The sequence below is a fragment of the Triticum dicoccoides genome, chromosome 7A (genome assembly GCF_002162155.2).
Source record: "Triticum dicoccoides isolate Atlit2015 ecotype Zavitan chromosome 7A, WEW_v2.0, whole genome shotgun sequence".
NCBI lineage: Eukaryota > Viridiplantae > Streptophyta > Magnoliopsida > Poales > Poaceae > Triticum > Triticum dicoccoides.
Window position 1 is genome coordinate 340237024 of NC_041392.1, and position 12444 is coordinate 340249467.

Consider the following 12444-nt stretch of genomic DNA (forward strand, 5'->3'; position numbering starts at 1 on the left):
GAGCTACTCCGACCCCCTCGCCGCCTCCCGGGACCCCCTCCGCACTCCCCTCGCTCATCCGCACCTCCCCGTGCACTCGCGCGAGCCCGAAACTCACCGGAGTGCCGCCACCGCCGGCGCCCGAACACCACCGCCTCCTCGACCTCGCCGCCGACCGTCTCCGACCACCTCCACCGGCGCCACGACCACCGTTGGACTCGTCGTCGTCTGCTTCATCTCCCTGGCCACCCCACTAACGCCGAAGATCACCGGAGCGCCGCCACCGCCGTCGCCCGATACACTCGGCGTCGACCACCACCGCGGTGAGCTCTCTCTCCCTCCTCGTCCGTCCGATCTAGATTATACGGTCATGATTAGATTAGGTCGAACAGTTAGGTTTTTTTAGTAGATCGATTTAGCTTCGGTTTATTTACGGTTTAGATCTAATCGGTTTAGTCGATCGGTCTTTCTCTTTTGGCCCATACGCGTTTCAGTTATTTTCCGCCCGAGCGCTGTTTAGTTTCAGCTCGCACACCCCGTAGCGCCCGTTAGTTTTTTTGTTTGTTATTTTCGTTTCTGTTTTAAAAACATAATAGTTCTGATTTTATATTGCTTATAACTTTTATGTTTTAGATCCAAATTGATTGATTTTTTTTGCATTAGATTCAAAATTTATTGAAGTTTCTGTTTGTACCATTGGATTTCAAATTTGAGTAGTTTAAAATTGAATTTGATGGAATTTATCCAAATCACTATTTTGGCCGTATCTTGAGTTTTATGAAATATTTTTGATTGATTCTTTTTACTACTGTTTTGTTACTGTTTTGTCTATCCAGTAGCTTATAGTTATTCATTTTTTTAGTTTAATTTAATTAGGTTTATTGCGAAAATAGTACTGTTTTGCTTATGTAGTTGTTTTAGTCATATAATTAGTGTTTTTAATTATTTTTAGTTAATTATTTTTGTAAATTTTTACATGTTGTCATATGTTTATGTTAGACTACAGTAGATCAATTTTTGTAGTTATTTACTAGTGTTTAGCTACTATTTTAGTATTTGTTTGTTTAGTTCATAGTGATACTTGATATAAGTAGTTCCATTTGTTTCAAAAGTAACTCCTTTTGCCACTTCATTATATGTTGTCATTGATTCTGTTATTTAGGAGTAAATTAGTTTGATAATTATTTTAGTATTGTTTACTTTTGTCTTTTGCTAGTTGTTATAGTTGTTCTAGTGTTAACTAGTCAATTACAATAGTTTTCATACTAGTTCCTTTTGCTAGTAAATGCTTTAGTAAATTATTTTGTTGTTGTTTTATTAGAATTATATTTTCCATGCTGTATAAAAGTTATTAGAGTAATTTAGTTTTAATAAGAAAGTTTTGACTGTTATTGTGTGAGTTGGTTTCTTCCTTGTTTTCGTGAAGTTTTTCTTTGGAATTATATTTGGTTTTCTTTGACTTCGTTATTGTTTTATTTATGGATTTTTGATTGTTATTTTGATTGCTAGTATTGTTTGCTAAGATTATTGCTTATGTGAGTATAATGTTTGACTATATAGATTTTCTCGGAGCGACGAATAGTTTATCAAAGATTCCGAGAGCGTTATTATCTTCATCAAGTAATACCAGGCAAGTTCACTTTGACCATGTTTTTCCTACCTATGCTTTATTTGCAAGTAGTAACACCCTTTCAATAATGCCTCCAGTAGTGTTATTGAATCTTGTAGTTGAGTAGAATGCATGATGTAGAAACCCATCCCCCTGTTACCAAACCCGGGACGTTACATAGTTTTAATGCTACGCTATAGTAGACGGGGTTTGGTATGAGTGCATGAGAGTGGTCTGAAGGAGGACTCTACGTCAATGGCGACAACTTCATGATGGCACCGACAAGGACTGCATCTTCAGGACTCCTCAAGATTTCGAGACTCGAGACAAGAATTCAATACACAGTACTGGGTGAAGGACGGTTGACGGGCACCCTGGAGAAACCAGTGGTTGGCCGGGATGCATGCAGAAGCGCCATGACATCTTGCGGAAAGCTTCACCCAGACTCAAAGAGACGGAATAATAATTCATGCCCGGAAGCTTAGCTGTGCAACCGCAAGTCACTATGGGCTCTGCCTTTGTTGACCTTAGTTGTGACTCTGGCTGGGACGGTGCTAGCAGATGTAGAACTACGATAGGATTGGATGAGCACCGGACAGTGGTCAGAGGAACTCTTCGACAGATCATGTTTCGGTCATCTTGTTCTCAAACACCCTGAATTGCGAGAATGTAAAGAGAGGGATCGAATCTTGCGGGTAAACTGTACAAACCTATGCATAGGGTTGAAAACCTAATCGATTAGCCGTGTCCCCAGTTACGGACAATTTGAGCCTCTGGACTTGGATCTATCTCGGAACTCTCAATACCGAACTGATAATTTAATTGTGGGCAACTTATGATGATTTGGGTATGAGATATCGATTGGCGGAAATCATGTCATGACAGAAAACTTCGTAGTACAGACTACTGATATTCCTTTGTTGTAGGGAAAATAAAACCAGCTTTTACGCAAAAACATCAGGCACAGAGCCACACAGCAATATTGCATATAGAATAGTTTTATCATCTGCTTTCCTCATATTGTGATCTTGCCGGTACATTCAATGTACTAACCTACACGACTGCAACGTCTCATGTTGCAGATATTTTCCTTCCGACGAGTAAGAGTACGGTACAAGGTTACGGTCTACACTCAACTTGCCGATGGCGTTGATGGGACTCCACACTCGATTATTTGTTTCCGCTAAGACTTATGAGGTATATATCAGTTTTATGTTATTTATACATGTGATTGCACTTTGATATATACATTGATGTACTGTGTGTGCCAGCATACCGATCCAGGGATGGCACAGATACACAGAGGCTTGACCGTCTGAGGTCGGGTCGCTACAAGTTCAAAAAAAATTGCGATAGAGGTTCATCTTGTATTTCATGTTCAAAAACACACAAAAAATGTTTTATGCATTTTAAAATAATTCTTTCAATCGATAAAGAAGTTCGGTTATTATTTGGGTGCAATTTGATTTCGAAAATAAAATAAAAAAACTCAAATTATAAAAATGGAAAAAGTTCATGTACTACATGGTGTGTGTTTAATATGAGAAAAATAAATTAAAAGCCAGGTCCAATTTTGTTGTTGTTATAAGTTCAAGTCCTGGGTCGGAGAAAATTAAAAAAAATTATTGTGAGAGAGGTTTGTACAAAAGGAATATCATTTGTGTAACAGTGACGAATGTATGAGAAAATTACAAACGAAAATACGTCACAGAAGTTCAACGTGAAAACAGCAGGAAGGTCAACTACTACACTGAATGAATTTCAGATGAAAAACTCTTAAAATCATAGCAAGTATGGAAAAATGATCAACACGGGAAAGTTGCGTGTTTACAGCAGATTTCCATCGGTATATCACTTGCTCAATTTCGGTGAGTGGATGAAGAGCTACGACTAGTGGATGGAGATCTGTGAGCAAAGCACGTGAAAAAACAGAGTGAAGTTCAAGTAGACATGCCGAGAAGTTCAAGTTCTTCACGCGATGCATTTTCAAAGAATCTGTTTCGCGATAAAGGCAGAACGAATGATCTCACCATTTTTTAAATTACTTCAAAACGGCTAGAATCAAAGAAAACCATGAACATGAATTTTTTTCACATTTTCCATAGCTTTTCAACGGTATATTATTTGCCCAATTCCGATAAAGTTTGTAGAAATTACGGCGAAAATACGTTTTTAGCCATTTTCAAAATTGGCTTAAAACCATAAAGAATTGGGAGAGAAAAATATATACAAAAAAGTTCCACATTTGTTCAAGCTTTCCAACGCTGTATCATTTGCTGCATTTGGACTTACAGTTAAAATATTAGGTCAAAAATACGAACTCGGTGGAACATGTACCATTTTCTAGATTATCTTTAAACCATTCAAAATTAGAAAACCTTTCAACATGAAAAAGTAGCGCATTTTCATAAGCTTTCCAACGCCTTATCATTTTCCTCAATTAGATTAGCCGTTTTGAAATGACATTGAAAATACGAACTCGGCTGTTCGGTTTGCGAAATTTTACGATTTTCCAAATTACTATTTAACCATAAGGAATTAGAGAAAACTTTCAACATGTGGAAGAAGCGGTTTTAGAGCAGCTTTCCAACGCCGTATTATTTGCCTCATTCTGATAAACGGTTTAGAAATGTGATCAAAAATACGATTCACATTTTTTGAATGAAGAAAAAATGGTTTACAAAACTGCTCTTAAACTTCTTACATTTTGCCAAAAATTTAACTTGGGTCATGATACTGGTGTCCATAGCTTTCCAGCAGTATATCGCAAGCCCCATTTAGGCAATGTTGGCGGAAGTTCAACCTAGCACTGTGAGAAGTTCAGGTCGAATAATTCAGGCAGTAAAATTGTAGAAAAACGCAATTTCATGACGACTCGAGAGCAAAATCCACCAACGAGTGAGATTTCTATTTAAAACGGGTATTTAGTTGCTAAAAAACGTTTCTAGATTACACTAACATCATATAGAACACGACAAACTAGAATAATTCACGGGGGAAGCCACGGTTGCGAAGATAGCCCGAAGGTCGGGTTCATACAGAGGGTAGTTCAGGTGTGTTAGTCAGGCAGTTCAGGTTGTGATCAGAATATTATTCTGATCCTATGATCAGAATAGTGTTTATGTGTGTATATATAGGTGGCTACACACCTTGAACTGTTTTCCCTCTATCACACACACACCTTAATCTGGCTGGCCGTTTCTTTTATTCCGCCTAATCACAAATAGTTCATCCGAGTGAACTGTATGCCATATATCGCACACACCTTCATCTGGCTGCCCGTTTCTGTTGTTCCGCCTCATCACAAACAGTTTATCCGAGTGAACTATATGCCGTATATCGCACACACACCTTCATCTGGCTGTCAGCTTATGTTGTTCTGCCTCATCGCAAACAGTTCATTGAACTACACCGTATGCCCCGCATCGCACACGCAACTAAAATCTAAACCATGTTTGATGTATCCGCCATCGCAAATGTTTTGCTTCTTACGGTTTTCCTACATCACCATTTGCGATTAATGCATCGCACACAGTTTCGTTGAAGGGTCTCAGATTGTAGTGTTGCGTTAGCAGCATACTGCAGTAGTGAGTGTCAAGCCAGGATTTTCTCTGGCAAGTCCTGGTGCAGACAAGTCAAGCACAAAGCAAGCAGGTGGGTCAGAACAGCAAGTTGTGCAGAAGAAGAAATTGGTGCAGCGCCCAGTATATTTTGTTAGCTCCCTTCTCGAAGGGGCTAGATCAAGATATTCTGGAATACATAAATTGCTTTTTGGTCTCCTAATGGCTTCAAGGAAGCTGCGCCACTACTTTCAAGCACACCAAATCAACGTCTTCACTTGCTTTCCGATGCAAAGGATCTTGAGGAATCAAGATGCAACAGGCAGGATTGTTGAGTGGGAGTTGGAGTTGTCAGGCTTTCTTCTCAAGTTTGAAAGTACATCAACAATACAGAGCAGAGCTTTGGCGGAGTTCATTGCAGAATGGATGCCAACGCCAAACGAAGAAATTCCAGAGACCAAGGACTAGATTATGTATTTTGATGGTGCTTTCTCGCTACAAGGTGCTGGAGTGCTTCTTGTCGCACCCACCGGAGAGCACCTCAAGTACATGATTCAGATGCATTTCCCCAAGGAGAAGGCGACAAACAACACTGCTGAATACAAAAGATTGCTTGCCGGACTCAGGATCATGGTAGATCTTGGAATCAAGAAGCTTATCATCCGAGATAATTCACAGTTGGTTGTGAAGCAAGTCAACAAAGACTACCAGAGTCCACTAATGGAAGCATATGTTGATGAAGTGAGGAAATTTGAAGAGCAGTTTGATGAATTGCAAACAGAGCACATTTTCACGTGCAGAGAACAGCATTGCAGATGATCTGTCAAAACATGCCGCACTCAAGCTACATGTGGAACCAGGAACTTTTGTGCTCCATTTGACTCAACCATCCATAACACCATCAGTTGGGTAGAATAAGAGAAGGAAACTAAACTCCAGCAAGTATTTTTCTACCGAGCTCCCAGAAGCTGCCGACAAGGATGTCGCTGGAGACAGCGGAAAGCATGCTGGTGAGCAGCAGACTCTGGTAAAGAATCAAGTTCTTACCGTCGAGACAAGTGCTCCCACAGCTGAATATATGCCTTTAGTCCTTCTTTTCGAGCCAGAGGCTCCAGCATGGGCGTAGCAAATTGTCAATTTCCTTCAAAGGAAGAACTTCCCGAAGATCAAGAAGAAGCTGAAAGAGTAGCCCGCCAATCAAGTACTCCATCCGTCCCAAAATAAGTGTCTCAACTTTGTACTAGCTCTAGTACACATTTGTACTAAGCTCAAGACACTTATTTTGGGACGGAGGGAGTATGTATCAGTTTGTTGGCAACAACCTTTACACAAAAAGACCAAATGGGGTGAAATTGAAGTGCATTTATCGGGAAGATGGACAGAAGCTGTTGGCAGAGATACACAAGGGGATATGTGGCTCTCACATAGGATCAAGAGCACTTGTCGGCAAAGCTTTCTGGCAAGTTTTCTTTTGGCCCACTGCCCTCGAGGATGCAACTGAGCTAGTAACCAAGTGTGAAGCATGCCAGTTCCATTCAAAACAATCACAGCAGCCAGCTCAAGCTCTTCAAACGATCCCTCTCTCCTGGCCCTTCTCGGTCTGGGGGCTCGACATAATGGGCGCCTTTCCCTATGCTGTCGGGGGCTTTGAGTACTTGTATGTTGCAATCGACAAGATCACAATGTGGCCAGAAGTGGAGCCGGTGAGGAAGGTGACATCACATTTAGCCGTCAAGTTCTTCAAAGGACTAGTTTGCCGGTTTGGAGTGCCCAACACGGTAATCACCGACAAAGGAACACAGTTCACTAGTCGTGCCTTCATGCAGTACCTTGACGATCTTGGCAGCAAGATCTCTTTTGCATCAGCTGGCCATCCAAGGAGCAACAACTAGGCCGAAAGGGCAAATGCTAAAGTCCTACATGAGCTCAAAACGACGACCTTGGACAAGCTGCACAAGTGTGGAAGACGCTGGATTGATGAGTTGCCGATGGTTCTTTGGTCAATCAGAATGACACCAAATCGAGCTACTGGCCAGACACCATTCTCCCTAGTCTATGGGGCAGAAGTAGTGCTCCCCATAGAACTCATGCACGGGTCACCTCGAGTGCTCGCTTATGATGAGCTTGAGCAAGAGCGGCTGCGGCAAGATGATGCTACGCTCCTTGTGGAAGATCGTCTCCAGGATGTTGCATGTGTTGCACGCTACCAGCAAGCCTTGCACCGCTACCACAACTGCAAGGTGAATGCCTGGAGCCTTAAGGAAGGCGACCATGTTCTTCAGCGAGTTAAGTCCACCAAGAATTCAAACAAGTTGACGCTAAAGTGGGAAGGCCCTTACCAGGTGAAATGAGTCACTAGGCCTGGCGTAGTCCACCTAGAGACCAAAGATGGAACTCTAGTGCATAACCCGTGGAATATCGAGTATCTTCGCAAGTTTTATCCGTAAGGCGCGGGGTTGCCAGGCTGCCTGACAACCACCTTCTGTACAAGTTTGCCGGTGTGGCATGTAATCCTTTGTACAAAGCCAGACGTAGACCCCGTGCATAAGTGAAATAAAAGCTAAGTGCTTCACAACTCTTGTCAATTCACATGTCTAGTTATATGTGTATTTCTATGATGTTGTGATACATTTGTCTTGAATGGATAATTAACGGACCATCAAGGTTCCATATCATTATTTTCTCTTCTTTAATTTTCTCAAAGGGCAGAAGGTTGTCTCGCACATGTTGCCGAGGGGAGTAATGGAATGGGCACCACCAAGCGGTGTTCAAGTTAATATTCCAGGACAAGAAGTACAACAAAGAAAAGCTAAGTTGAATTTTTTTCAAATAAATTCTTTGTTGTAGAGCTACTTTCCTCGAATGTTTTTTGGCTTGTGTATGTGCAACCTTGTCCGCGTTCTGGGAGCCGGGGTACCGAGACTTTCCTGCCTGCGGCCCATGGCGTGGCTCCATCGGCGGCCTGGTACGACCCATCTTCAGCATCAACAACGCAAGACCCTCACGAGGGGCCAAGCCTCGCGAGGCGAACAACGCCAAGACCTCCAGAGGGACCGGCCTCTCTAGGCTGGCTCCTGAGGAGCGGAGATTCCTATGAAGCACCCACCTCGTGAGGTTAGGGTGACACAAGCCATGACGACCAAGGCCAGGCGGGCGCCATCGGGCGCAGTACAGCAGGTTTCCTCTTTGGTGCTAAAGAGGCAAGCGCAGGCGCGGAGTCCTGAGGAATCAGCCAAAGGCTTCCATTTTCGTGCTACAGGACCAAGACCGCCAAGACGACAGGACGGAGGTCATCATCGAGCCCACCATGATGTCACGACCAGAAGCTTTGCAGGCGAAGACCACCTTTCGTTAGGATAAGATGTACTAGTTGTCTCCCTTCAAAATTGGCCGTTGTGGAATCCCTTCCCACATTCACTTTGGGGGAAGAGGACCAAGGCCACCATTAATATAGGTTAGCCACCACCAAGGAAGGCGATCCCGACATTGAACTGAGCCATCCGAATCATCACCACCTCACAAGAACACACCTCCTGAGGTGGTTCTTCCTCTGTACCGGTTCATCCTCATCCCACCTTGAGGCTAATCCACCACAAAGCATGAGTAGGGTATTACACCGCAAGGTGGCACGAACCTGGGTAAACTGCCTTGTCCCTTCCCTTTCCCGTTCATCGAGCTAGGCCGTGAGATCTACAAGTTGGCAGATTGGGGAGATCGAGTTCTTCGCATGCACCCCAGAGTTTGAATCTTTCTTGGGTACATGGAGCCCCGAATCCGACATTTGGCGCGCCAAGTAGGGGTATGTCAAAGATTCACCTCCTCGCCTTCTGCACCCCACCCACGTTGTTCGGCTCTCATGGAGGGCGCTGCTCCACCGGCCGGGCCGCCGGGCATGTTCGGGGGCACCATGGGCCTTCGGGCTTTCGCACCCGCCTTGCGGTGAGTGCAATGGCCGCCAAAGTTCAGGCCGGATCTGCCGCCTCAACACGACGACACGACGGATCCGGCAAGATTTCTCCAAGCGTATGCGGAGGCTGTCTGGGGGGCTGGCGGCGACGACAAGGTCATGGTGCACTAGCTCCCCATGGCCCTTACGGATGGGCCGGGCACTTGGCTCCTGGGCTTGCCGGAGTCTTCAGTGGCCTCCTGGGACGATCTTCTCAGCCTCCTCATCGCGCGCTTAGTGGAACCGGCACCCCACGCTGTCGCGGCCCTCCTTGGTGGCTCACAAACGTCGGCCTCGGACCGCCACATCAAGCAGTTCTGCTGCCAGATGGGCGCCGCCCACGCGCAGTGGGGAGCCCCTCCGGGCTAGGTGGCGTCTAAGGCGGACATCACCTTCGACTCAAGGGACCACCCCGCGACCACGGCCGGCGTCGGCGCGCTCCCAATGCTCTGTACCCCCACCATCTGCAACGTACCAGTCACCAGGACCCTCATCGACGGCAGCGTTGGCCTCAACATCCTCTTCGTGGAAGCGTTCGGCTTGCTTCATGTGCCCTATGGCCGGCTCCTCCCCACTAAGCCTTTCTCTGGGGTCGTTGATGGCTCCACCTACCCTCTAGGGCAGATCCGCCTCCTCGTCACCTTTGGCACTTGCGACAACTACCGCACCGAGCTCATCGACTTCGACATAGCCCGCATCAGCTTTCTGTACAACACTATTCTTGGGTACATGGCGGCAACCCATCCTGGTTACAACCTCATGAAGATGTCGGGGAGAAGCGGTGTCCTCACTGTGGCGGGGGATACCAAGGATGTGCTCTCGGCCCTCAAGCTCGCCTTCAGGGCCACGGCAGCCACACGGCCTGGCAGGGAAGGGGCTCCGGTGGGCCCGGGGGCTGTGCCAGCAAAGAAGAAGCAGCTGTTCTCTCAAGACAAGGCCGAAACGAGGCAGGAGCCGGTCAACAAAGATGCAGGGTCAGGCTCTACCTTCACCATAGGCGCCAACCTCCCCCAGGACTAGGAAGAGGTGCTGGTCTGCTTCCTCCGTGCGAACAAGGATGTGTTTGCATGGGAGGCGGCGGACCTAGTCGGGGTTCCGCGTGGGGTAATCAAGCATCACCTGATGGTGCACCCCAACGCACGCCCAGTAAAGCAGAAGGCACGGCGGCAAGCCCCAGAGAAGCAGTCGTTCATCATCTAGGAGACCCGCAAGCTACAAGAGGCCGGTGTCATTCGGGAAGTACAGCATCCGGATTGGTTGGCAAACCCAGTTATTGTCCCCAAAAAAGGCGGGAAGGAGTGCATGTGCGTCAATTTCACCAACCTCAACAAGGATTGTCCTCAAGACCCATTCCCTCTCCCACGCATCGGTCAGATCATCGACTCCACCGCCGAGTGCGATCTACTATGCTTCCTGGACACCTTCTCGGGCTATCACCAAATCAAGATGGTGGCGCAGGATGTTGAGAAGACAGCTTTCTTGACCCCGTGTGGGGTATACTTCTACACCTGCATGCCGTTCGGACTGCGCAATGTCAGAACAACCTTCCAGCGGCTGATGCACATCGACCTGGGCCAGTAGGTCGGGAGGAACGCCGAGGCGTACGTTGATGACATAGTGGTGAAATATTGAGAGGAAAGAAACCTAGTCGAAGACCTAGAGGAAACATTTTCTAGTCTACGCAAGGCGAACCTGTAACTCAACACGGAGAAATGTGTGTTTGGCGTCCTATCCGACAAGCTGCTGGGATTCCTGGTGTCACACAGATGGATTGAGGCCAACCCGGAGAAGGTCAAGGCAATAGAAAGGATCAGTCTGCCGCAGACTGTCAAGGAGATGCAGAAGTTGGCATGCTGTGTGACCTTGCTTGGGCGCTTCATCTCCAAGTTAGGTGAGTGTGCCCTTCCTTTCTTCAAAATGATGAAGAAAAATGGCCCATTCGAGTGGACTCCAGAGGCTGAAGCGGCCTTCCAAGACCTCAAGAGGTACCTCACCAGCCCACTGGTAATGGTAGTACCACGCCCCCTCGAACCCTTGGTGCTCTACCTAGCCGCCACGCCTCACTCTGCTAGCGTGGCGCTCGTGGCGGTCTGGGAGGAGCATCTGGTCAAGGGCTCGCGGACAGCACCTCGCACCCGACCGAGACTCTGCATCCTCAGGACGGTGCTCCTGAGGCCACGGCTTCCCCGAAAGATGACAAGGCTCCTGAGGATGGCGCTCATGAGGCCACGGCTGCCCCAACAGATGACAAAGCTCCTAAGGATGGTGCTCTTGAGGCCTCGAATGCCCCGACAGATGAAAAAGCTCCTGAGGTCCCCCAGTCTCAGGAGGTGTAGGACCCCGCCAATGCCTCCACCCTCGTCGAACACCTGGTGTACTTTGTCAACACGGTTCTACGTGATGCAAGGGCACGCTACCCCATGCCGCAAAAGTTGTTGCTCGCACTCCTCGTCGCCACCCGGAAACTGCGTCACTACTTCCAAGGCCACCCCATCAAGGTTGTTTCGGCTTACCCCTTGGAGACGGTGCTCCGGTGCCCTAATGCCGCGGGAAGGGTCGTCGAATGTAACATTGAACTACAGGTGTTCCAGTTTGAGTTCAGCACCACCAGGATCATCAAAGGTGTGGCCCTCACTGACTTTGTGGCAGAATGGACTGACGCCCCTGACCAAGAAGTGGGCGAGGATCGTTCCCTCGCGCCCGGCAGTGAAGCACCGGATGGTTGGGTCATGTACTTCGACGGAGCATTCGCGCATCAGGGCGCGGGGGCTGGAGCCGTGCTCATCTCGCCCACCCAGGACAAGCTCTACTACACCATGCAACTTTGTTTCTAGCCCTGTTCAAGAATTCATCCGATTAACCAGTTAACTTGCCAATTAATCCCTACTCATAGGGTCACCGAGTAGCCGATAAACCGAAAAATCGTCTGATTAATTGATTAAATGGCCGATTAACTTGTCGATTAGCCGATTAATCCCCTACTCGCTAGCCAACCGAGCAGCTACCAGTTAACGATTTCCTCAACAATGGTTTCTAGCATGAAGAGAAGGTCTCCAACAACATCACGGAGTACGAGGGCCTATTCACTGACCTCAAGGTTGTGGTGGTTCTAGGGGTGAAGCATCTCACCATCAGGGGCGACTCCCAGCTCCTCGTCAACTTCTCCAACAAGGCGTACAAGCCAAAGGACGAGCACATGGAGTCATACCTTGAGGAGGTATGCAAAATTGAGAAACGATTCTTAGGTTTGGAGTTGTAGCACGTGTCGTGCGGCACAAACAAGGAGGCAGATGACATCGCCAAGAGGGCATCCCGATGCCAGCCTTAGGGGCTTGGCGTCGTTGAGGAGC